Source organism: Saimiri boliviensis, chromosome 7, assembly GCF_048565385.1.
Source record: "Saimiri boliviensis isolate mSaiBol1 chromosome 7, mSaiBol1.pri, whole genome shotgun sequence".
Lineage (NCBI taxonomy): Eukaryota > Metazoa > Chordata > Mammalia > Primates > Cebidae > Saimiri > Saimiri boliviensis.
The window spans coordinates 37,984,676-38,012,336 of NC_133455.1; the positions used below are offsets into that span (position 1 = coordinate 37,984,676).

At 41.2% G+C, this 27,661-nt stretch overlaps 1 protein-coding gene and 1 non-coding gene across 4 annotated transcripts in view; one reads left to right on the top strand and one right to left on the bottom strand.

The window, feature by feature from the left end:
* Positions 1-27,661, top strand: part of TMCC3 (transmembrane and coiled-coil domain family 3) — a 382,147-nt gene that overhangs the window by 75,404 nt on the left and 279,082 nt on the right. The gene's annotated exons all lie outside the window — the stretch shown is intronic.
* Positions 1,316-1,452, bottom strand: LOC120365196 (small nucleolar RNA SNORA51). The gene has a single exon (XR_005580204.1). It is a non-coding gene; the product is annotated as a small nucleolar RNA SNORA51 (small nucleolar RNA).

Here is a 27,661-nt window from a genome sequence, read left to right on the forward strand (position 1 = left end):
TTGTTGTTAGACTAGATTTGCTTCAAAATTGACTTGAACTGTAGTGCAGTTGTTGGCATGTTTTATCAGTAATAATAAAAAGAATCACCACTTAATGATTGCTGTCTGCAGTGCATTGTGCTAATACATACACACATTTTGTGTATACATATGTATATTTCATTGACTCTTCAAAACCATCTTTTTCCTTTTTGCAATAAGCAACATTTATTCATTCATTTATCTAACATTCTTGGGCTGAGTTAGGGACTAGGACTGCCAAAGTATATGGCCCCTGATCTCTGAGAACTCAGTTTACTGATGACCAGACTTTAAAACAAATAGTTACCATGCAGTGTGATGACTACATTAGCAAAAGCATAGTTAAAATATAGCCTAGAATAAAAAATGATTAACTTTTCCAGACAGAAGAGAGGAGTTGTGGTGTCAGGGGAATTTAATTTTAAACAGGACATGACTTTAGACAGGAGAGAGAAATTGTGGTGTCAGGGGAATTTAATTTTAAACAGGACATGACTTCTGAACACATTCTTTGAAGTTCTATTTTTTTTCCTCAAGCATGATCTAGCTACTCTGACATTTTCCTGGTCTCTTCTGCTCAAATAGCATGTTTTCCTGTGTATTACAGTTGCATTCTTTATTCTGCAGACAGTCCTATCTTGCTTTATTCACTGATAGTTTATGGGTCATGGCTGCCTCTTTTAATTTTTACTTTTAATTACATTATTTACTTTTATTTTTGTAGAGATAAAGTCCTGGCCTCTAGTGATCTTCCTGCCTTAGCTTCTCAAAGTGCTGAGATTACAGGTGTGATCCACCACACCCGGCCTTCTTTTAACTACAATCAAAAAAGTTTTTTGGCTGGGTGCGGTGGCTCATGCCTGTAATTCCAGCACTTTGGGAGGCTGAGGCAGGCAGATCACGAGGTCAGGAGGTCAAGACCATCCTGGCCAACATGGTGAAACCCTGTCTCTATTAAAATACAAAAAGTTAGCTGTGTGTGATGGCTTGTGCCTGTAATCCCAGCTACTCAGGTGGCTGAGGCAGGGGAATTGCTTGAACTTGGGAGGTGGAGGTTGCAGTGAGCCAATATTGCGCCCCTGTACTCTAGCCTGGTGACAGAGCAAGACTCCATCTCCAAAAAAAGAAAAAAAAATTTTTTTTCTTTAAAGACAGGGTCTTGCTATGTTATCCAGGCGGGTCTCGAGCAGTTTTTTTTTAATTAAAATTTTAACAGCTTTCTTGAGGAATGATTTATATATTGTAAAATTGACTTGTTTTAAATGTATAATTCAATGATTTTTTTCCCTCAATTCTGTGTTCCCCCATTCACAGCGCAGACCAGGCATGGGGCCTGAACTTGAGCTGAGGTGTATATGGATAGGTTTACTCCACCTCCTCTTTCTATATGGTCAGTGTAAGAACACAGCCTATGGTAAGCACCAGGAGGCCAATTCAGTGATCTTTAAAGTACATTTACTGAGTCAAAAATCACCACTAGAAGTAGTAGCATCACTTCCATTTTCTGTGATGGAGACTGGGGCTCAGGGAGATGAGGTTTTGGATCCGCACACATCCAGCTAGTCACTGGCAGAACTGGAATTCAAATGAGTGTAATGGCTCATTAAAGCATATTTAAGTTTGCCAGAGGGAAATAAACCTATGGAGCTTTTGAGTAGAAGGGCACCTCTATTACCTTGGAATCTAAGGACTAGTTATATGCAACTAGAAAGTGTCATTCACAGAGCGTTTAGGTAAAAACACTGGGAAAGAGGACTGAATTATGTGTAGTTTGAAAAGTGAGTAAAATACTGTAACAGTTGAACCAACAATCAATGTGTGTCGTAAAGCCACAAATTAAAATATTTTCTTGCAATTTTAATAATGAACCATGGTGGTTACTTGGATTCTAAACCATTATGCTTATTATTTAGCTTTCCAGGGTATTTACAAATGTTAATTTCCTGATAGCGAATGCTTTCTTATTCTCACCCCCAAGCAAGCTGTGACATGGAATAGTCCAACAGGCAGTTAATAAGAGCAAGGCTCCCCTTCTGTTTCCCATCCAAATTACAGGGTTTGAAATGGTCTGACAATTGAATTAGCTGACTGGTGCAACAGTAGCAAATGCTTTATAATTTGTGTTGCCTTCAGAAATGGCAAAAATTAGGCTGCTGCTAATAGACCAGAACTGTCTGGACTCTGATAGGCTTCCCTCCTGCCTTCAGTGATGGGAGTACAGTGGGTGGCTCCTGCTATTCAACTCTGAATTATGCTTTACCTGCTGCAGTTCTGATTTTTGAATATCAGTGCTGGGAAATGACAACAGTGTTCCAGATGGTTGTTGACAGAGTAAAGCTACCTATTCCCTTTGCTAAAAGGAAGACTCAGACACAGCCTGTGTGGAGGGTTCTTCTGGGTTAGTATGCTGGGCTCCTCTATGCATTCATCATTCCAGTAATGGAATTGAATGTGCCTAAGCCCTTCCCCAACTCTGTTTTTGGGCCAGAAAGCCACAGGAATAGTCTCAATCCAACACTGGGACATTCAGGTGGGGATCACTAGATCGTAGAATATTTTATAGGTCTATATCAAAGGAAATGTATTTGAGATGATTCTAAATTCAGTATGTTACTTCATATTCAGCAAACTAAGGCTAGACAGAGTCAGTTTTCAGGAAGCAACCTAACACCCCTACTTTGCCCTAAGGGGGGGGTTGACAAACTTTTTCTGTGAAGAGGCAGATAGGAAATAGCTTAGTCTTTGTGGGCCACAGGGTCTCTTATTGCAATGGTTGAACTCTGCCTTAAAATGTAAACGCAAGGGTAGACAACACATGAAATGAATGAATGTGGTTGTGTTCCAATAAAACTTTGCTTATGGACATTGAAATCTGGATTTCATCTCATTTTCACATGTCATAAAATATTATTATTCTGATTTTTTTCAATAATTTAAACATGTAAAAAACACTCTTAGCTTGTGGATCATACTAAAGCAGACCATGGGCTAGATTTGGCCAGTGGTCTGTAATTTGCTATCCTCTGCCCTAAAGCATTAGAGATTCCTCTAATGTGTTCCAGGTGTGCCTGCAGTTTGTTTCCCAGTACATGAGCCATCCTTTCGCGCCAAAGCCTGTCTCCATATTCAGTAGGTTATGCAGAGCGACATGGCTAGAAAACGAGAAACTCAAGTGGAACCAGGATATTTGTCTTCTGCCTTCGTCGCTTGCTGCCTTGTCTGTCTCTCCCTCACACACCTCTGCTTGATGCTCATGACACCCTTTCTTGATGACATGGGATCTCATTTCTATTCTTTGGGATCCTGGTAAGTTACATTAATCAGAAATGTTGAATTATACATTAAAATGAAAATAAAGCAATTAGCATTTAATAGAATGTTACAAAAGTTGGTAGTGAGGGCAAGGATATTGTTTCCTTTACAGAAATGGATTTGGAAAGATCTGTTTGTTTTCTTTATTCATCTTCAGATAATTTCTCATTACGTTATAAAATGAAGTTAGTTGAGAGTATAACAAGCTGTGTGCTCTACTACAAATTTATGGAAGTTCTATTTGAATGGATTTTTTTTTATATGGTGAATAGTGGTTACTTGGGATGCAGAGGGCTCTCTGAACTGTGGACAGTTGCAGGAACTGTTCAGGCACACTGTGGTTATTGGTTCGTTGGTTGCATGAATGCTCTGTGAGGTGAGACCCAAGATCAGGTTAGAGTTCACCTGTGCTCAGAAATTTGGTGCTTAAATAATGGTGTAATGGATGTCATTGCACTATGGCATCTAAACTGGCACATACAGGCTTGTGACTTATTTTTCTCATCTATGAAATAAAGATGATTGACATGCACTTGACTTGTCAGAATCAAGTGAGACAGTTTATGTTTGCCAAGTCTGAGTGTAGTCTCTCAGACTTGGCAAACATAAGCTGTCTCACTTGATTCTGACAAGTGAGAATTCATGGTTCACAGACTGGGCTGGTTATTGGGAGTGAGTGGGGCTTTCAGAAAATACAAATTCCCAGGCCCATCCCAGACTCAGAATTTCTATGATGGGACCTAGAAGTCTAAATTTTTTAGACTTTGGGAAACTCCGATGTGTTCCATAAACCTCAGCAATGGCATTAAGTAAACTAAGTACTTCCTTCAATCCTAGCTTGCAGTATTCCACTGAAATTTCATACCATTTGTCTTCATGAATAATAAACGTTTAGGAAGAGGGAGGGCCAGGAAAGGCACAAAATATCTACCCTTTATATTCTATGGGATGTCTGTTTCAGCAAGTAGAAGTAGAGCAAGAGCTGGTGTTTCATTGTCTCACCCAGTGAATGAACCCAAATTATGTTTTTCCTGCTTCAGCTCTCCCTCTGCAGCCCCAAGATTTATGGTGGTATTTTCACCTTCTTCTGTGCATTGAAGCATATTTGTGAAAGAAAGCCTAGATTGTGCACATCAAAAATGTACAGCAGATTGACAAAATCCTTTCCAGTTTTGCTACTCAAAACTCATCACTGAAAATGTCTTTTTGAGTTATTTCTGGAAATAACACAGTTGTAGTGTTGGCACATATAGATCACAAACACAAAAAGAATCTCAGTAGTACTAAAAAGATAAATGTGAATTTCTCACATTTTATGCATTGCTGCTAATTTACATGTGAGTAATTGTAGATTTCAAATGAATGAAAGCATCCACCTCCACCCTGGAAGCCCAGATTGTTTACCACAGTAGAATCCAGTAGTATGCACATATACACAAATGCTCTCATATAGTACTCTGCAAATTCCTGATGTTTGAGAGCCACAACAAAGTATTCTTCTGTTTGCAAATTTCCTACCACAAATATTAAGTATTTACTATTTTCCAGGTACCTTGTTAGCAATTTAAATAAGGCATAGTTCCACATTCTTTATCTCAGAAGTTCACAGGCTAGAAGGAAGATGATCACAAAATAAATCACTGTAGAAAAAAAATGAGCTTTAATATTAATCCATTTAAAAATCAAATCATCTTTTCAAATGGTATTCATTATAAAAGTAGAGAATTTGGCCAGGCACAGTGGCTCATGCCTGTAATCTCGGCACTTTTGGAGGCCGAAGCAGAATCAAGAGGTCAAGAGATGGAGACCATCCTGGCCAACATGGTGAAACCCCGTCTCTACTAAAAATCCAAACATTAGCCAGGCGTGGTAGCATGCATATGTAGTCCCAGCCACTTGGGAGGCTGAGGCAGGAGAGTCAGTTGAAGCTGGGAGGCAGAGGTTGCAGTGAGCCGAGATTGTGCCATTGCACTCCAGCCTGGTGACAGAGCGAGACTATATTTCAACAAATAAAAAAAGTAGATATTTTTTCCGATGGAAAAATATGAGATCAATATATTCACTCTGATCCTTTATGCCATGCCCCTGTTTTTATTAACTTTACAGAGATAGTCCTTTGAAAGTAAGTAGATACCTATAAATATGTGAGGGACTAGCAGGAGTATCTTGTACATGTAGTAATGCAGTTGGATGTGTTCATACCTGTTGTGTAGCATCCATTTCAAGCTTCAGCTATCTTTGGAAGATGACTTTTTTTTTTTTTTTTTTTTTTTTTTGAGACAGAGTTTCACTCTTGTTGCCCAGGCTGGAGTGCAGTGGCGCGATCTCGGCTCACCGCAACCTCCGCCTCCTGGGTTCAGGCAATTATCCTGCCTCAGCCTCCCGAGAAGCTGGGATTACAGGCACGTGCCACCATGTCCAGCTAATTTTTTGTATTTTTAGTAGAGACGGGGTTTCACCATGTTAACCAGGATGGTCTTGATCTCTTGACCTTGTGATCCACCCGCCTCGGCCTCCCAAAGTGCTGGAATTACAGGCGTGAGCCACCGCGCCTGGCTGACTTTGTTTCTTTTTTGAAATGAAGTCTGGTTCTGTAACCCAGGCTGTAGTACAGTGGTGTGATCTTGGCTCACTGCAGCCTCCACTTCTTGGGTTTAAGCAGTTCTCTAGCCTCAACCTCCCAAGTACCTGGGACTACAGGTGCACACCACCATGCCTGACTAATGTTTTTGTATTTTTAGTAGAGATGGGGTTTCACCATGTTGGCCAGGCTGATCTTGAACTCTTGACCTCAAGTGATCCTCCTGCCTTGTACTCCTGAAGTGCGGGGATTACAGGCGTGAGCTACCACACCCAGCCTGGAAGATGTCTTTGGATGCTGGGTCTCTACTCTGTGTCTCTGTCTCCAGAGATAATTTTCAGTAAAGTCCTGAATACCACCACTTTCCTACTCTTAAATGTTTCTCAAACTCAATATAGGAAAAATAGAACTTATTCTTACTCTCTAACCTAATCTTTTCTTTTAGGTTTCTTATTTCAGGGACCCTGTTGCCATTTTTCCAGATGCAGAGGCTTCAGACTTTGAGATCATCTCTGACTCTTCCTTCCTCCTGACCCTAATCTGGAGCCAGATGCTATTGGGCCTTTGTCTTCATTCCTGTCCACTGGAGGTGATTCGGTTTGGCTCTGCGTCCCCACATAAATCTCATCTTGAAGTGTAATCCCCAGTGGTTTTCCACATGATGTTCTTGTGATAGTTCTCACAAAATCTGATGGTTTAAAAGTGTTCGGCAGGTTCCCCTCTCTCTTCTGCTGCCATATAAGACGTGCCTTGTTTCCCCTTCACCTTCTACCATGATTGTAAGCTTCCTGAGGCCTCCCCAGCCGTGCAGAACTGAGTCAATTAAACACATTTTATGAACAATTGCAAAAAAAGCAATTTTGTTTATAAATTACCCAGTCCCAGGTAGTATCTTTAGAGGAATGTGAAAATGGATTAATACAGGCACCATCCTGCTATTAGATCTTTGTTTCTCAAAGTAGTGTCTAAGGACTCTGAAAAGGCTCCATGTAATATTCTTGGTGATTTGAGTTTTCCCCATCTGAAGTTTTACATGTCCAGGATAATCTAACACATTTTTTTTTTTTTTGAGGCAGAGTTTCGCTCTGTTGCCCAGGCTGGAATGCAGTGGCGTGATCTCAGCTTACCCCGACTTCTACCTCCTGGGTTCAGGTGATTCTCCTGCCTCAGCTTCCTGAGTAGCTGGGACTACATTGGGACTACAGGCATGTGCCACCATGCCTGGCTGATTTTTCTGTATTTTTAGTAGAGATGTGGTTTCACCATGTTGGCCAGGCTGGTCTTTAATTCCTGACCTCAGGTGATATGCCTGCCTCAGCCTCCAAAAGTGCTGGGATTACAGGCGTGAGCCACTGCACCCAGCCAACAAAATTAACAAGTATGTGTTTGGAGTCATCAAGATTTGTAACTGATGAGTGATTCTGCTACAGACTTGAACATTCACATTTGTGTTGTGTTTGTGTGCTGGCTCTAAGTTGGGCAAGTCCTCCTCTGGGCTCTCATTGTGCCTTGCTTTATTCTTGTTGCAATTATGTGAGTCTAGCTTTCCTAGTGGACTGTGAGTTTGGAAGACAGGGACCTTATCTGGTGTATTTCTGTGTCCCCAGAGCCTAGCGTTGGGCTTGGCACCTGGTGGTACTTAAGCTTGTAGCTGTTGTGCATCTGATGTTTTGGAGTCTGCTTTTGCTCCCAGACACATTCCCATGCATGGCTATAGTTAACTTTAATGTTTATGTAGTATTTAGTCATATTGATAGATGACATTTGGCTTAACCATCCTTTATTTTTAGATGTTTGGATCAGTTTCATTTGTTGGTTATTTTAAGTAGTAGTTAAAAACATCTTTGAGCAAAATTATTTTCGCTCATCTAAATTGTTTTCTTGGGAATTTTTAAATGAAATTACTAGATCAGCCAGGGGCTGTGGCTCGCACTTGTAATCCTGCACTTTGGGAAGCCAAGGTGGGCAGATTGCTTGTGTACAGTAGTTCAAAACCAGCTTGGGCAAAATAGCAAAACCTTGTCTCTACAAAAAAAATTACAAAGTTAGCTAGGTATGGTGGCTTGTGTGCCTGTAGTCCCAGCTACATAGGAGGCTGAGGTGGGAGGATGGCTTGAGCCCAGGAGGTTGAGGCTGCAGTGAGCCATGATCATGCCACTGCACTCCAGCCTGGGCAACAGAGTGAGACCCTGCCTGAAAACAAGGAATTACTAGGTCAGGCAGTTTTATTCCTCTTGTAATATGATTGTAGGATTTGGTGTTTATGAAGAGATCAAACTGAGTCATAACAGATTAACTCTTTCAGATGTGTTTCTTTCATCGGAATCAAAGTTGAAAGAGAAAGTGAAGATGCTTATTCTTCTGCCACCACAGCATCATTGGTCACCTGGGCCATTTCCCTTCCTGTGGTTTTTTTTCATCTGCAGCCACAACTTCACTGATGGAGGAAGTACATGTTAGGTCAGCCAGAACCACGTTTCCAACATGCGGATCTAATCACGTTGCCGGTCAAGACACAGCAGTGGCTTTCCATTGCCCACAAGATCAAGTCCAGCCACGCTGTCAGGGCCTACAGAGTCCTTCAGGGTGTGGCTTCTGCCTCCCTTTCTAGGCTTCTCTTTGGCTGCTGCCCAGAGGCACTCCCTGCTCACCCGGCAGGCACTATTTTCAGTTAGGAATGTACATGCTGTTCCCTCCATCTGAAAGGAACTCCTCAACTCCTTCCTGCCTGGCATCACCTCACTCACCCTTCAGGGCTCAGCTCCAAGTCCCAAGTACTGCCATCCTCTCACCCCTAATAAGGTGATAATCTGCTCCACCCCATTCTTTCAGAATTTTTCCATCCTTTGTTAAAGATTTTGTCACCTATATTGAAGCTGTTTGTTAGTTTTTTTCATCTTTTCATTTAGATTATGAGCTCATTAAGGATGGGATTTTTTTTTTTTTTTTGAGACAATCTTGCTCTGTTGCCTGGGTTGGAGTGCAGTGGTACAATCTCGGCTCACTGCAACCTCCACCTCCTGGGTTCATGCCATTCTCCTGCCTCAGCCTCCCAAGCTGGGACTACAGGCATGTGCCACCATGCCCAGCTAATTTTTTGTATTTTTAGTAGAGACGGGGTTTCACCATGTTGGCCAGGCTGGTCTCAAACTCCTGACTTCAAGTGATCCACCTGCCTCTGCCTCCCAAAGTGCCAGGATTACAGACGTGAGCTATCGCGCCTGGCCCGGGACAGGAATTTTGTCAGTCATTTTGTGACTAGCATATAGCTGGTCCTCAGTAAACATTTTCTGAATGAATAGTGTTTTGGTTTGCTCATATATAAGTATAGTACTGAAGGTAAGTCTACTTATTGATAAATTGAAAATCTTTTTATGGTATTTATGATAATTCTCAGTTCAGGATATCAGTGAATGTATTAAACTCTCCCTTCTCCAACTATTTGACATGGGTTTTTAAAAAATATATTTTATTGCATTTTAGGTTTTGGGGTACATGTGAAGAACATGCAAGATTGCTGCATAGGTACATACATGGCAATGCGGTTTGCTGCCTTTCTCCCCATCACCTATATCTGGCATTTGTCCCCATGTTATCCCTCCCTAACTGCCCACCCCCTGCTGTCTCTCCGCTAGTTCCCCCACACACAGACCCCAGTGTGTAGCAGTTGTAATTTTGATTATTAACTGTAAACTCTAGACAATTAAATAAATGTCAGCTGTATATGGTGGCTCATGCCTGTAATCCCAGCACTCTGGGAGGTTGAGGTGGGAGGATCACTTGAGTCCAGGAGTTTGAACATGGGCAACATGCAAAACCCTGTCTCTACAAAAAATACAAAAATTAGCTGGGTGTGGTGGCATGTGCCTGTAGTACCAGCTACTTGGGGGGCTGAAGTGGGAACACTAGAGCCTGGGAAGTCAAGGAACACTAGAGCCTGGGAAGTCAAGGCTGCAGTGAGCCATGATCACGCCACTGCACTGCAACCTGAACAACAGCCTGAGACCCTGCCTCAAAAAAAAAAAAAAAAAAAGAAAAGAAAAAAGAAATGTTGGATAGGCATGGTAGCCCATGCATGTAATTCCAGTGCTTTGGGAGGCCAAGGCAGGAGAATCACTTGGGTTCAGAGTTTGAGACCAGCCACGGCAACATAGAGAGACCGTGTCTCTACAAGAAAATTTCAAATTAGCTGGACATGGTGGCGCACACCTGTAGTTCCAGCTATTCGGGAGGTGAGGTGGGAGGACCACTTGTGCCTGAGAGGTTGAGACTGCCGTGAGCATGATTGCATCACTGCGCCCCAGCCTAGGTGACAGAGACAGACCCTGTCTCAAAAAAAAAAAAGAAAAAAAAAAGGTCTAGTTCACCACCATTTCCCTAGTGCTTAGTACTGTTGAGTACCTGGTACCCATTTAGCACACAATAACTATTTGTTGAATGAGTGGAAAGATTGAAAAAAGGCACTCACGTGGCATATTACAAACCTTGACATTGGGAATTTACTGCATTTATGCATACATATCTGTTGTATTTTATTCACCATTCTTCTATTCATGTGTCTGTTTAACTCAATGTTTTTCTTGATAACCCCCGTGGTCTCTTCTATCTTCATTTCGTGACTCTGAAGGCTTATTTGGGTCCCACCATCTCCTGCCCATCTCTTTAATGGGACATGTCCTGGAATACAAACTTCAAGCCCAAAAGCTGATACCTCGGTGTAGCAAGCAAGATAGTGCCTCTGTCCCGCAACAGGGAGGCCAGAGTGTCTAAGGCTGGCCCCTTCATTTACCTCCAATATGAAATCCAAATCAATCAACCTCCTGTTGTTCTGGGAATAAATAACTCAATCACATCTGCACGACAGAGCTGATTTATAGGGAAGTGAGGTTACCTGGAGCCGGCTGCCAAAACCTGCAGATGTCATCTTGAGGGAAATGTGAAGTATTGGCAGAGAGATCACATCTCCCCTGTCCTGTGTCAAATCTTCTTGGGATATGTGCTTCATCCTTGGTATCCTGGTGAGAATTTGCATGTTTCTGACCACAGCATGTTACAAGGAATAATTCCATCTACTAATTAGTTTCTCCCTTGGATTACTAGTCCTGTTAAACAACTTCGTAAGGGAATAAAAAACTGAGGTAGTAATTATTAGAGGGAAAGGAATAACATAGTTTCATGAGGGGAAAATGGTTGTCCTCAACTATATTTTGGAGCAATGGGAGACAGAAAAAGACTTAAAAAACAATTACCAAAGCAACCTGGAATGGTGGCAAAAGTCCTGCTATTTGGTTCATTAAAAAAGGTGTTATAAATTCTCAATGACCTACTCCCAGGCTTAGGACTCCTATTAAAACCCTGCTGTGTGAGAGCTGGAATCTTAATTGAAAATAGAACAGATTGAGCCAACACTGTATTTATTAAAGCTATTATCAATGCTCACTGCTCTCAAATGGATTCTTCTTATGATTCTGGAAGTACTACAGGAAGCTTTGCAGTCCAGAGCATCATTTAGCTTTAGCTGCAGGGCTACTGGAAACCACAGTGCCTGGCAGCACAGAGCAGGGGTTGGGGCGTCTGAGTGGCAGGGACTGACATGGTGTGCCAGAAGGAGGATTGCACCCTTGTGGTAGATGCCACAAAATGAGGCTGACTCCCATGTCAGGACATATACACGAGCAGCCACAGCAGCAAACGAATGGTGCCTTGCACGCAGAAGAGAGCCAAATGTTGGATAAAAGGGTACCAGGGAGGGCAGAGGAAGGCCAGGGCTTGGATCTGTTAAAGATGCTGTGTTTCTGCAGCTCTGTATCCAAGGCTGTTGAAGTATCCTTGGCTCTTAATTTCAGGAGAAGCTGATTCTTTTTTGTTTATTTTTTTATTGTGGGTTTAAAAAATTGATACATAATATTTTACATACTTAGGGGGTATGTGTCATATTTTGTTACATGCATAGAATATGTAACGATCAAGTCAGGGTACACTTCACCTTGAGTGTTTATCATTTCTGGGTGTTGAGTACTTTTCAGGTTTTTGCTTCTAGTTATTTTGAAATACTGCAATACATCGTTGTTAACTATGGTCACCATACTCTCTCTCTCCCTCTCTTTTTTTTTTTTTTAAGATGGAGTCTCGCTTTGCTGCCAGATTGGAGTGCAGTGGCATGATCTCGGCTCACTGCAACCTCTGCCTCCCAGGTTCAAGTGATTCTCCTGCCTCAGCCTCCTGAGTACAGGTGCTCACCACCACGCTCAGCTAATTTTTGTGTTTTCAGTAGAGATGGGATTTCACATGTTGGCCAGGAATGGTCTCTATCTCTTGACCTTGTGATCTACCTGCCTCGGTCTGCAAAGTGCTGGAATTACAGGTGTGAGCCACCGCACCTGGCCCTATTCTGCTCTTGAATATTAGAACTTATGCCTTCTACCTAATTCTAGGTTCGTACCAGTTAACCAACCTCTCTTCATCCACCTCTCCCTTCCCAGCCTCTAGTATCTATCATTCTGCTTTCTACTTCCATGACATCAACTATTTTTTAGCTTCCACGTATGAGTGAGGACATATTTGTCTTTCTGTGCCTGGCTTATTTCACATAACATAATGAACTCTAGTTCCATCTGTGTTGCTGCAAATGGCAGGATTTCATTTCTTATGGCCAAACAGTATTCCATTATGTACATATACTATATATTTTTTCTTTTTTCCAAGGAAGTTTTTAATTTTTTTTTTTTAAATTAAGGCTAACCAAGTGCATCCATTGGTCAATGGCACAATTGATTTCAGCAACTATTTGGAATGTCCTAATTATAGGAAATGCCCATCTAATTGATATATTTAAATAATACAATCAATTTTTAAGGTGAATAAACCATGATGGTTTCTGAATAGTTTACATGTTACCTGAAAAATCAGAAAACACAAACTTAAGAATGATTAATTTGAAAGTTTTTGCCTAAAGGCATCACTGACTTAAAAACATTCAGAATCAAATACCAGAAGACATAAAGCCTCTTCGTGTATATTTTCATATATGCAATAAATGCATTAAATATACTAACTTCATTAAACATAGAACACTGTACTTGACTTATGGTTAAATATTTTACACACAGCTTGACCAAGTCATTCAAAACGTATCTTTAATTTTAGCATGACCACAGCTCTTTCTGATGTAAAACACAGATGTGCATAGAGAAGATGCATCACCATTGACAAAGACTATCAGTTGACATTTTCCGCTTCTGAAATATAAACTCATTTAAACAGAAATTACTTTAAAAATCCATTTACTCAAATAGTTTTTGGTATGACTGCAGTTATCTTGCAGGGCTCTATTCTGAAAATTTGTAATATTACATGACCTTTCTTTCTCTGGTTCATGGCCAATGCTCCTCACATTATATTGAAAATGCTTTTCACATGTACACGCTAGGCTCTTACATGAGTTATTCTGCATACTCCTAGATTTATTCACGTGAACAACGTACTTAAATGGGCAGGGACATACATGAAAATCATTGCCTTATGGCCATGTTACTGCTTCCCGTAGACATGTTTCACACATCTTAACTTTTAAAGCCTGGGGCTTAGGCAGGGGCCGAGGCAGGGAGACACCCTGAGAAGAAGAAGTATTATTTCTTCCACTGGAGCCACTTTCTCACTTGCAAGTTGCAATGAAAGGGACTTCATTTTATGTAATTCTGAAGACATGCAACATCTGCTGAATATATGCATACCATAGGTATGCACAACAGCCTTATTAATAAATCTGATTATTATAAAGCTTTAAAGGAAAGCTTTATTCTGGTAATAGACCTCACTTTGTAAGTAGGATCTAAGTGAAAATGAGACAGTAATATCATGCTCCAATCTTAAAGCTCCCAAATAACTGGGATACCAGTACTATCCCTTTATCTTAAACACCCAGACTTTCTTTTAATACCGGGATCTTGGCTCAGTGTTCTGATGAGTAGCTTTTTATACATCTTGAAGAACCATGAACCAAATAAACCTTTTTTCCTTATAGATTACTTTATAGACAGAAAAATGGATTAAGACAACCTCCTTTTTAAAATTTATTCCCAGATATTCTATTTTTTGTAGCTATTGTAAATGAGATTGCCTTTTTGATTTCTTTCTCAGCAAGTTCATTATTGGTATATAGAAATGCTACTGATTCTTTTATGTTGATTTTGTACGTGAAGCTTTATTGAATTTATCAGATCTAAGAGTTTTTTTGGTGGAGTCTTTAGGTTTTTCTAGTTACAAGATCATATTATCAGCAAAGAGAGACACTTTGATGTCTTCTTTTCTGATGTGGATGCCTTTTGTTTATTTCTCTTGCCTGATTGCTCTGGCCGGGACTTCCAGTACTTTGTTGAATAGGAGTGGTAAAAGTAGGCATCCTTGTCTTATTCCAGTTCTTAGAAGAAAGACGTTCAGCTTTTCCCCATTCAGTATGATGTTACCAGTGGGTTTGTCATATATGGCCTTTGTTATGTTGATGTATGTTCCTTCTAGGCCTAGTTTGTTGATAATTTTTTTTTTTTTTTTTTTTTTTTGAGATGGAATTTCACTCTTTTCACCCATGCTGGAGTGCAATGGCATGATTTCTGCTCACTGCAACCTCCACTTCTTGGGTTCAAGTGATTATCCTGCCTCAGCCTCCGGAGTAGCTGGGATTACAGGCATGTGCCACCACGCCCAGCTAATTTTTGTATTTTTAGTAGAGATGGGGTTTTACCATGTTGGCCAGGCTAGTCTCAAACTCCTGACCTCAGGCAATCTGCCTGCCCTGGCCTCCTGAAGTGCTGGGATTACAGGTGTGAGCCATTGTGCCTGGCTGAGAACTTTTTTTTAAAATCATGGAGGGATATTGAATTTTATCAAATGCTTTTTCTATGTGTTGAAATGATCATGTGGTTTTTGTCCTTTATTCTGTTTATATGATATATCATGTTTATTGATTTGCATATGTTGAACCATGGTTGCATCCCTGCGATAAATCGCAGTCAAGCTGTCCTTGGCCCCACCCCCGGTGGCGTGTGTAGGAACTGGCTGTGGTAGGCAGGGGTAGGGTGAACCTTATAGGCCACTAGGGAAATGCCCAGGTGCAGGCAGCAGCCCATGTGCTGTGGCCCTGCTACTGGGGAGGGCAGGGTTGTTTTCAGTGGCAGCAGCCATAGGCAGGGGTCTGAGGGATGTGTACTTCACTAGCTTTGGCCCATAGCTAGCTGCTTGACTGGCTGTGGTCCGTACAATTGTCCTGGGGCATGTGAAAATGCGCAGCTGCCCCTCTGCGGGGGGTGAAGACTGGGAGAAGTTGTTTCCAGTGGCTGCCTTCTTGGCCCCTGCAATGGTGGCTGAGAGGGAGAAATGTCAGTGGGACTCCAGGGATGTGGAGATGCAGGGGCTGTTGGGGCCGGAGGCAGGATGCAGTCTGGTGGGGGCTGGGCTTTCAAAGTGGCACTGTGCTGTAGGTGCTTAGGACTTGGTGTTTGTGGGACGCAGCATGAATTCTGGAGCAATGTCCCTGGTTCAACAGTCTCCAGGCAGCACCTTAGGTTAGTCTCTGGGGCCCCCAGAGTGGAGGGGCTCTTCTGTGGCTAAGATTGCAGGAGTCTGTGGTGGGAACATGGCCCTTACCCTTTCTCTGCACTGGGGAGCCTGTCCTGGATCCCAGCCCACCCTGGCAGAGTAGGCTGCCTCGCTTCCCTCCCTTCCCTGCTTTAGGTGTTTCCTGTCATTTCTCTGCTGAATTCCAGTGTTCTGTCTTACATGATCTATTTGAAGTGTGACTGTCTACTCATTATTTTGGTTCTTCTTGTGGAAGAATTTGTAGGAGATGCTTCTCATCAACCATCTGGAAGTCCCTTGGGTTGATACTTAAGTGCCCATAGAACTCATGTATGTGCTTCCAGGGACCCCAGTCCCTTGCCATTTTACACAGCGAAGGAGAGTGAGGTGGAGACTATTCAGAAGGATTGTTGGGGGAAAAACACATTTAGAATGAATGGGTGATTGTTGTTTGGGTCTGCATGAATTTAGGATTCTCCAGCCACTCAGAAGAGAGAAAATGTTCCGTTTTGTGGTTTTGCTCTCCCACCTCCCAGTAAAGAGGAGTGAAAACACATTTTGGCTGAGAGATAAGCAGATTACGCTTGAGAGGGAAGAGCAGTGATGTGGGAAGAAAGATAGTGGCTGGGGTGCTGTGGGATCAGTCATGTTGGTCATTTGTTTTGTGGTTTCATGGAAAATGTGGTTTAGGGGAAAGACCAGGGGATTGGCAGGCATAGCTCCTGGGCTCTAGTTCTGGATCTGCCGTAAATTCATTGTCATCAGAACGGAATCTTTTTTTTTTTTTTGAGACAGGATCTTGCTCTGTCACCCAGGCTGGATTGCAGTGGTGTGTTCTTGGCTCACTGTGACCTCTGCCTCCTGGGTTCAAGCGATTCTCCTGCTTCAGCCTCCCGAGTGGCTGGGATTACAGGCATGCACCACCATTCCCAGCTAATTTTTGTATTTTAGTACAGATGAGGTTTCACCATGTTGGCCAGGGTGGTCTTGGACTCCTGGCCTCGTGTGATCCTTACACCTTGGCCTCTCAGAGTGCTAGGATTGTAGGCGTGAGCCACCATGCCCAGCCCAGAATCGAATCTTGACCATTCACTTGGCTATAGGGTCGTTGGCTGGTTTAGGACATAGTGAAGTTGGTTTCCACACATGCGTTTGACATGGAGTTTTCCTCAATCCGAAGCAAAGGCAGAAGGAAAATGGTGATGTGTTTGGTTTTTCATGAAGCTAAGTATATTCAATTTAATGGACTCTCCTTTATTCTAATATTAGGTATGCCTTACTTTTAATGTTAAATTCCTTTAGGAAGTGATGGTGAAAGTAGATGATGGTTGGATTGTTTTTATTTTTTTAATGACTTTATTGGCAACATAAAAAGTTGACAGCATTGCTTTAATTATTTAAATTTGTTTTGAAATTTTAATGGTACACAAAATCTCTAACTCTCACACCAGATAATCTTTAAAGTTCCTTCCAATTCTAACAGTTGGGGAACCTTTTCTCACCACCTGTGAATGTGAGGTGAGAAGTACAAGTGTCAGTTTATGTTTGCATCCTAGAACAGGCTGTGTGTTTGCCTGGCAAGATCATAGTGCCAGTATGTAAGTATTTTATGAGTGCCTTATTTTCTTCAACTGAAACAAAACTCGAAGCATTACCTTAAATCTTAATTTGACCAAATATTAGAATGGAAATAGTGGGGAAAAAATTCACTGTTATACATTGCTGATGTGAGTGTAAATTGGTAGAGGGCTCAGCAAAGTTATTCCATAAAGGGCCAGATTGTAACTATTTTTAGCTTTGTGTGCCTCATAAGGTCTCTGTCATGTGTTCTTCCTTCTCCCTCTCCGCTTTCTTCTTTTCTGTTTTTTTTTTTTTTTTTTTGAGTCGGAGTTTCGCTCTTGTTACCCAGGCTGGAGTGCAATGGCGCGATCTCGGCTCACCGCAACCTCCGCCTCCTGGGTTCAGGCAATTCTCCTACCTCAGCCTCCTGAGTAGCTGGGATTACAGGCATGCGCCAACATGCCCAGCTAATTTTTTGTATTTTTAGTAGAGACGGGGTTTCACCATGTTGACCTGGATGGTCTCGATCTCTTGACCTCGTGATCCACCCGCCTCGGCCTCCCAAAGTGCTGGGATTACAGGCTTGAGCCACCGCGCCCGGCCCTTTTCTGTTTTAAAAACAACTCAGCCAGGTGTGGTGGCTCACGCCTGTAATCCCAGCACTTTGGAAGGCTGAGGTGGGTGGATTTCCTGAGCTCAGGAGTTCAAGACCAGCCTGGGCAACATGGTGAAACCCCCTCTCTACTAAAAAATACAAAAGTTAGCTGGGCATGGCAGCATGTGCCTGTAGTCCCAGCTACTTACGAGGCTGAGGCAGGAGAATGGCAAGAATCCAGGAGGCTGACGTTGCAGTGAGCCGAGATTGTGCCACTGCACTCCAGCCTGGGTGACAGAGAGACTCTGTCTCAAAAACAACAACAACAACAACAACAACAACAACAAAAAACTCTTGGCTGGCTGCAGTGGCTCACACCTGTAATTCCAGCACTTTGAGAGACCAAGGCAGGCAGATTATGAGATCAAGAGATCGAGACCATCCTGGCTAACATGGTGAAACCCCGTCTGTACTAAAAATATAAAAATTAGCTGGGCATGGTGGCAAGTACCTGTAGTCCCAGCTACTAAAGAGGCTGAGGCGGGAGAATTGCTTGAACCTGGGAGGCGGAGGTTGCAGTGAGACGAGATTGCACCACTGCATTCCAAACTGGCAACAGAGCGAGACTCCATCTCAAAACAATAACAACGACAACAACAACAACGACAACAACAACAACACCCCAACTCTTTAAAAACGTAAAAATATCCTTAGCTCGTGGGCTGGATTTGACCTGAGGGATATCGTTTGCAACCCCAGTCTAGTGTCTCTTGAAGTTGGTTTGGCTGTATCTAAGTTAGAAATACATGGTTGTGCAGAGAGCGAATATGTAGCAGTTTATCCTACAGATACTTTTGTGCCTGTGCAAGATGCCCTATGTACAAAGATACTCATGGTAACATTGTTTAAAAGAGCAAAATACTATACCCAAAGAATTATAAATCATTCTATTATAAAGACACATGCACACATATGTTCATTGCGACACTGTTTACAGTAGCAAAGACCTGGAACCAACCCAAATGCCCATCGATGATAGACTGGACAAGGAAAATGTGGCACATATATACCATGGAATACCATGCAGCCATGAAAAATGATGAGTGTGTATCCTTTGTAGGGACGTGGATGAATCTGGAAACCATCATTCTCAGCAGACTGACATAAGAACAGAAAATCAAACACTGCGTGTTCTCACTCATAGGTGGGTGTTGAACAATGAGAACACATGGACACAGGGAGAGGAGCATCACGCACTGGGGTCTGTTGGGGGGAAATAGGGGAGGGACAGTTGGGGGGTGGGGAAGTTAGGGAGAGATAAGATGGGCAGAAATGCCAGGTATATCTGAGGGGGGATGGAGGCAGTAAACCACATTACCGTGTATGTACCTGTGCAACAATCCTGCATGATCTGCACTTGTACCCCAGAACCTAAAGTACAATTTAAAAAATTAAATTTAAAAAAAGAGCAAAATACCAAAAGCATTATAAACATTCATTAGTTTTTAGGCACTGGTTAAGTAATAGGATATCTATACAACAGAATATGATATAGTCTTTGAAAAGCCTGAGGCTATTCTTTATGGAATAATATCTGTGATACAATATTAGGAGGGGAGAAAAGCAAGGTACAAAATAATGTTTTTAGGATAATACCATTTATAGTCTAAAAAGAATAGGCCAGGTGCAGTGGCTCATGCCTGTAATCCCAGCACTTTGGGAGGCCAGGGGAGGTGGATCACTTGAGGTCAGGCATTCGAGACCAGTCTGGCCAACATGGTGAAACCCCATTTCTACTGAAAATACAAAAATTAGCCAGGCATGGTGGTGCATGCCTGTAATCCCAGCTACTCAGGAGGCTGAGGCAGGAGAATTGCTTGAACCTGGGAGGCGGAGGTTGCAGTGAGCAGAGATCATGCCATTGCATGCCAGCCCACATGTGCACCTGCACTTATTGTATGTACTGAGCATGTGGTAACTATGGTTGTCACTGAGAAGAGCAAGTGAGTGAGTGGCTTAGGGGTAGGAGTGACAGGAAAACTTACTTTAGCCCTTGTATTATTTTGTAGTTTGTGAATTTAGGGCATGTACATGTATCAACTATTCAAAAAATAAGTTGAATTTAAAAAAAACCTGAAAATTGGGGGCTCGGCGCAGTGGCTGTGTAATCCCAGCACTTTGGGAGGCCGAGGTGGGCAGATCACAAGGCCAAGAGATTGAGACCATCCTGGTCAACATGGTGAAACTCCGTCTCTACTAAAAATACAAAAATTAGCTGTGCTTGGTGGTATGTGCCTGTAATCCAAGCTACTCAGGAGGCTGAGGCAGGAGAATCACTTGAACCTGGGAGGTGGAGGTTGCAGTGAGCTGAGTTCGTGCCGCTGTACCAGCGTGGGCAACAGAGTGGGACTTGGTCTCAAAAAAAAAAAAAGAAAAGAAAAATGTCGGTAATAATATTAGCATTTCAAAGGACTGCCTTCCCTTCCTCGATAAATCATTTGACTTCATCTATTGGGATTTTTGTCCTTTTGCCATGGGGTCATGGGTTGCTATTCCAGGTTTACTAATGAGCTTATTCAGTTTCCAAATATGAGATAATTCTCCTGTTCTATGACTGCTATCACACTGAAGTAGAAGAACTATCCAAATCATATGAATTTTTTTTTAAAAGAAATCTGTAACTAGACTCTTTGGTCAGTTTGGTCTAGTTTCAGTTAAGATAAACTTTATGATGATCACAGTAAATTCCTAAATTACATTTGACAAGTCAGTAACTGTTCTTAATTTAAAAAATATAATTCTTATAAAAATAAGATTTTTTTACATGATTTATATATATTATAAACCAAAAAATAAATTTTTTATGTCTGTGCACCCACTTGTATGTATCTCTTAAACCAAAATTTACTGTCATACTTAATAGTGAAACACTAGAGATTCCCTTTAAAATAAAATAAAAAACCAAGATGATATTTATTACTGTTCTGGAATTTCTTGTCAATGTAATAAAGTATGAAATACGTAAAATACAGCTGATAGTAGAAAGTAAAAAGTTTTTAAAAAATAAACAACATAATTACATACCAATAAAAAAGAAACAAATGTATGGTAACTCTCCTAAACTTATTGACAACTCAGTAAAGTTGTGGGTTTATACATGAAGAATAATAGCTTTATTATATACCAGCGACAATCTGTTAGATATAATAGAGAAAATGCTTCTATTTATAATAACAGCGAAAAGCATAAAACCTTTAGAAAAACTCTCACGGCACATTGCTGGACTAAGTAAACAATGGAATTTACTAGGAGATTTTTTAAAAATTTTGAATAAATGAGGTATCAGGTTTGTGGATATTAGAATGTTGAATATTTTATGTTTATTATTTTTCTCCATATTATTTTATAAATTGTATGTTAAGCCCATGTAGTTCTGCAGAAAAAGTTCATTGCTACAGTCTCACTGAGAACTCAGTTTGGTAATCTGTGAGGGAAGCCTTGAAAGAGTCTCTGTCCTTTAGGCTGTGAGGGACAGAAAACCTGGCTAAAAATGGTTTACGCAGACAGAGGTTTAGCTTTATCATCTCACTGTCCAGAGGTGGAGTGTTTCCAGGAAATTTAGCAGCTCAGAAACACTACAAAGGACATGAGTCTTTCATTTTCCTTCTCCGCCATCCTGAGTGTATCAGTCTGTTCCCATGACTTACGTCCTCATAGTCAGGATGGCTGCATCAGTTCTGGGCATCTCATCTTTATACACGCATGTCTAGAGTTGAGAAAAGGAACCATTTCTTCTTGCATGGGTATTTGTAAAGAAAACCTTTTCCAAAAGTTCCCAAAATACTTCTTCTCATGTCTCACTGGCCAGAATTACATTAAATGGCCTATATTAAAACCGGCGGTGGGCTAGATTTAGCTGGCAGCTTAGACTATCAGGATTCTTCTTTCTCTCCTTTGCTGGGGAGAGGCTCCTCACTCTGATTACAGGGTAGAACCTAGCGTGAACAATGGAACAAAATGTGTCTCTGCCAGCAAAGAAGATTGTGTGTGTGTGTGTGTGTGTGTGTGTGTGTGTGTGTAGGGGGATTGGCTTTGACTAGCAGTCTATACTCTTTGAATCAAGATTTTCAGTTCAGTTCTAGAAGTTTATTTTAAAGAAATAATCACAGAGTTGAACGTAGTTTTCTGTGCTCAAATGAACAATAATACAGTAACAAACAGAAACTTCATTAATTACAGAAACTACAGAAATATATGGCACAAATTATTGTACATCCATGATAAACAGAATATTTAAACCATTAAAATTACATTTTTAGACACTAGTGGCATAAGAACAGTTCTATTGGTTGTTTTTGGTGGGGGGAGAAAGATGGAATTAAAACTAAGTGAATTTCATTTTCATTAAGTTATACTAATATACTGAAGATTGGGGGAGGGAACCCACCAGAATATTGGTTTTATTCTAGTGATAAATTATGGGTGATTTTCATCTTTTCTGTATTTTTTGACTTTCTCCAATTAGTAATACTTTCAAGATCAGAATAATTAATAGCACTAAAGTCACACACCTTACTTGTATCAGTTAGATTTTGCCATATAACAAACTATCCTAAATGTGGTGATGTAACTAGCCCATGGTTCTGCAGGCAAGCAGTGTGGCCAGGGCCCGTGTGGGCAGTTGTCCTCTTGGCTGGGCTGGCTCACCTCTATGCCACATGTGTTCTTGCTCTCCGGCAGCTAGCCTTGACTTGTTCTCATGGCTGCGAGGCAGGGTTCTGAGAGGGGGCAGAAGAGAGCAGAGCCTCGTGGGCCTGGTTCAGAACTGGCACATTACCAACTCTGCCACATTCTGTTGGCTAAAGCAATCCACGTAGCCAACCAAGCTTCAAGGTTTGGTAAACAAACTCTCTCCCTTGACGAAAGAAGCCACATAATCACACTGAATAAAGGGTGTGGATACAAGGAAGTGGGTTGGAGGATTTGGGGCCATTTTTTGCAAGCAATCTATCACTTCATCTTAAAAAGAAAGAAAACAACAAGAACTTTACCCAAAGATTAAACAAATAAAATATGAATTGAAAGGTATATGTTTAGGTGATAAGAACTTTTTAATTTTTTGAGACAGGATTTCACTTTGTCTCAAAATCATATAGTTCACCGAAGCCCAAACTCCTGGGCTCAAGTGGATTCTCCCACCTCAGCTTCCTCTCCTGCCTCAGCTTCCCCTCCTGCCTCAGCTTCCCCTCCTGCCTCAGCTTTCCCCACTGCCTCAGCTTCCTGAGTAGCTGGGACCACAGGCATATGCCACCACACTTAGCTCATTTTCATTTTTAGTTTTGTAGAGATGGGGTCTTGCTCTGTTGCCCAGGCTGATCTAGAACTCCTGGCCTCCCATAGCATTGGGATTACAAGCATGAACTGCATCTGGTCAATGAGAACTTTTAAATAAATGCTTTCCTTTAAGGTGATGGGGAAGATTTTATTTTTTCTTTTCATTTCTCAACCATGACTGGTTGAGAATTTAGTGACAGGTTATCTCTGGAGGTAGCAATAAGCATTTAATCAAGCTGTTTTAGAAAAGAGAGGAGAAAGCAAAACCTCCCTGCAAATGAATTAATATTGATGCACTCTCAGAACTTGTCCTTTGGGTGTGTTAGTAACTCATTCTGTTCAGGTCTTCAAAGTGCTGAGTGATGGAACCATAGCCAGAAGCAGCAGGCTGGAGCCTTGCTGTGCTTGGAGGCTTATCGCTGTTTTCATCCAGGTCCTTGCAGCAGTGGGAGTTAGAAAAAACCCTTCGGGTACAGCCTCCAGTGAATAAGTAGAGGCTACATGCTGTTCCTCCTGGATGTGTGGTCATCATGGCTATGCTATTCATTAGCAAGAGAGGCTCTGATGCATCCAAAACTGGGGGTGTCTGGGCAACCTCAGGGCTTTTCTGGGAACCTGAAGCCTTAGGATAAGCATGCTGTGTCTTCTTGGAGCATCATTTTGTTTAGTTTAGTTTTCAGACTTTTTTTTTTTTTTTTGAGACTGAGTCTCACTTTATCGCCCAGGTTAAAAATGTGGTGGTGTGATCTCGGCTCACTGCAACCTCTGCCTCCTGGATTTAAGTAATACCCCTACCTCAGCCTCCTGAGTAGCTGGGATTAGAGGCATGCACCACCACACCCAGCTTTTTTTTTTCTTTTCTTTTTTTTTTTTTTGTATTTTTAGTAGAGAGGGGGTTTTGCCATGTTGACCAGACTGGTCTCAAACTCCTGACCTCAGGTGATGCATCTGCCTTGGCCTCCCAAAGTGCTAGGATTACAGGCATGAGCCACCATGCCCAACCTAATATAATATCTTAAACAACATGGTATGTTTATCAAACTGAAAACATTTACCTTGGTACAACACTGTTAACTGTAGTTATTAACTACATACTTTATTCACATTTTCCCAGTTTTTCCTCTAATGTCGTTTTTGTTCCAGGATCCAATCCACATTGTATTTAGTTGTCATGTATCCTTAGTCTCCTCCAATGTATGATACTTTCATCTTCCCTTGTCTTATATGGCTGCTATAGTTTGGATGTTTGGCCCTTGCAAATCTCATGTTGAAATTCCAGTGTAGGAAGTGGGTACCTCATGGGTGGTGTTTGGGTCATGTGAGTGGATCCCTATCAGGTCTGACTGGCAGACTTGACCGAGCGATGGATGGAAAATGTACACTGACACAGGCTTGCCACTCAGTGTGGCCAAGGGATCTCTGCCAAGGTCAGCAGCAGCCCCCATAAGCCTGTGGCCTTCACATTTATTTAGTATAGATTAAATGACAAAGGTCTCAAGTAAATACCAGTAGAGGGTAATTAACATTGCTGACCCCCCCAGTAGAGAGCAGTTCTGCCCATAAATGTTCTAAGGTCAGTCTTAGTACTACATGAGTAAACAAGCTATTTAGATAAACTCTTCTATATTTCCTTGTTATTTGCTCTATGCTATTAGTTCAAGATAAGAGGATAGGCTGCTTTCAGCCATAACCTTCTTCCGAGGCTTTTGTAAAACCTTCTGGCCTTCCAAGAAGGTTTGTGCTTTCTAAAATTTCTTCCACTATTCTGACCAATCTCCAACAGATCCCCAGTGAAGAGCTTGGTACAGTCCTTGTGATAATGAGTGAGTTATCACTCTGCTAGTTCCCATGAGAGCTGGTTGCTAAAAAGAGCCTAGCACATGTACTCTCTTTCTCTCTCTCTCTTTTTTTTTTTTTTTGAGATAGGGTCTTGCTCTTTTGCTCAGGTTGAAGTGGACTGGCCTGATCACAGCTCACTGCAGCCTCAACCTCCTGGGCTCAAGAGATCCTCCCACCTCAGTCCCCCAAAGAGCTGTGACAAAGGTATACATCACCTTGCCCAGCGAATTTTTCTGTTTTGTAGAGATGGGTTTCACCATGTTGCCCAGGCTGGTCTCAAATGCCTGGGCTCAAGGGATTCTCCCCTTTTGCTTCCCAAAGTGTTGAGATTACAAACATGAGCTGTACCCGGCCCCTCTCCTCTCTCTTGCTTCTCCTCTCACCATGTGATCTCTGCACACACAGTTCCCTTTCACCTTTCGCCATGAGTGGAAGCAGCCTGAGGCCCTCACCAGAAGCAAATGCTGACACTATGCTTTTTGAATAGCCTGCAGAACCATGAGCCAAACAAACCTCTTTCTTTATAAATTACCCAGCCTCATATGTTGCTTTATAACAACACTAAATGGACTGAGACATATGACCTTGACACTTCTGAAGAATAGTGTTCAGGTATTGGATAGAATGTCCTTTCATTTGGGGTTGTGTAGTGCCTTCTCAGGATTAGACTGCGGTTATGGATTTTGGGGACAAATACAATGCAGGTAACATGCTCTTCTCACTGCGTCCTGTGAGGGAGTACATGATGTCAAGATGGCTTATTACTGGTGATGTTAACCTCACTTAGTTATAGGTCATGTCTGCTATGTTTCACTACTGTAAGGTTACTTTTCCCTTTCTATCATTCATTCAGAGACAGAGTCTTGCTCTGTTGCCTAGACTGTAGTGCAGTGACACAATCTTGGCTCACTGCAACCTCTGTCTCCTGGGTTCAAGCAATTCTTCTGCCTCAGCCTCCCAAGTAGCTGGGACTACAGTCACCTGCCACTACGCCTGGCTGATTTTTGTATTTTTAGTAGGGAAGGGGGTTTCACTATGTTGGCCAGGCTGGCCTTGAACTCCTGACCTCATGATCCACCCACCTTGGCCTCCTAATGCACAGGGATTACATGCATGAGCCACCATGCTTAGCCTCCATCATTTATTAATTAGAGAGGAATCAGAGTCCAGCTCATACTCAGGGTATGGGGGAATTAAGTTCCATCTCTTGGAGGCATATCAAAGCGTCTGTGGACATACTTTAAAACCACTATAGTAATTAATATTTGTATTAATATTACTATTGGGGAAGGAGATATTTCAAGGCTGTATAGATAATGTTTCTCCATAAAGTTTCACACACTAATTTTAGCTTCATCAATTGGTCTTCTTGAAGCAGTTACTACTATGGTGTTCAAATCATGATTTGCTATTTTCTTTCTTAAAAAAAAGTTTTGTAAGCTGTCGAGTTTTGTATTAATGTCCATAATCCTGCTCTCATTGGAAGTACAATAGCTGATCATTTGTCAAAAGATTGAAGGCTATAATTTTTTTTAGGGCAGACATTTCTGCTCCAGTGAAATATGGGTGATTTTCTATTTTCCTGACAGCTTCCACATTTATTAATTGGAATTCATTTGTAAGGAAGATCTATCCCTTTTGCTATATGTATTTACTTGGTCACTTATTTATTTCGGTATGGACTCACAGACATTTGTTTTATTCTTTGGGTTATGATCTAATACTACTGTTCCTTTCTTTTTATTTTTTGCTCCAATTTGTTCCAGCTTTGGCTTTTGGGAACTCCTTCAGTTTGGCTTATATGTCCGTTTGACATGCCTCATCTTTCTTCTTTTTTCCTTTCTTACCCTTACCTTTTAAAAAAAGCACCTCCCTTGCTTTCTGGCATTCTAAGATGTCCAGGTTCATCTTGTATTTTCCTTGCTGCAGTTCTTGAGTCAGCCATTTCTTCAAGGAACACTGATCTCTTTTACTGGAGGATGGTACTTAGAAACCAAGGTCCAGATACTAGGTGTGCTTGTTGCTACAGGGACATCACAACTTCAAGGCTGCCTGAGTGGACAAAGCTGGGAAATATATGTGACATGTACACCCTAACTCTTCTTTTGCTTGCAGCCAAATGCTATCCTAATAGATGAACTGTATGAGTTTTTTCTCATTAAAAAACATTTAAAATCATGTTCTTCAAAAAGTTACAAAGTGATGTCGCAATATCAGTATGAGTCACGGTGTTGTTTTGTATACACACACAGATCAGAAATATAGGAGTGTGTGTATATACATTATACACACACATTATATATTATATATTATATACATTATACATTATATATTATATATATAATGTATATACACACTATATATGGGTGTACCTGTATATATGTGTGTGTGTGTATATATATATATACATATATATATAGTATATATACACACACACTGTATATGTATATATAATATATATAATGTATATACACACTATATATGAGTATATAATACCATGGGTATATACTAATATATAATATATATAATATATAACTATATTGGTACATAATATATGTAATATATATAAAATGTACATAATTATATATATAATGTATATACACACTATATATGGGTATACATGTGTATGTGTATGTGTGTATATACACACTCTCCTATATTTCTGTATGTGTGTGTGTATATAAAACAATGCTGTGAGTCATACTGATATTGCGACATCACTTCGTAACTTTTTGAAGAACATGATTTTAAATGTTTTTTAATGAGAATAAACTCGTACAGTCGATCTATTGGGATAGCATTTGGCCACAAGCAGAAGAAGAGTTAGGCAACAGTGCTGTAAACAA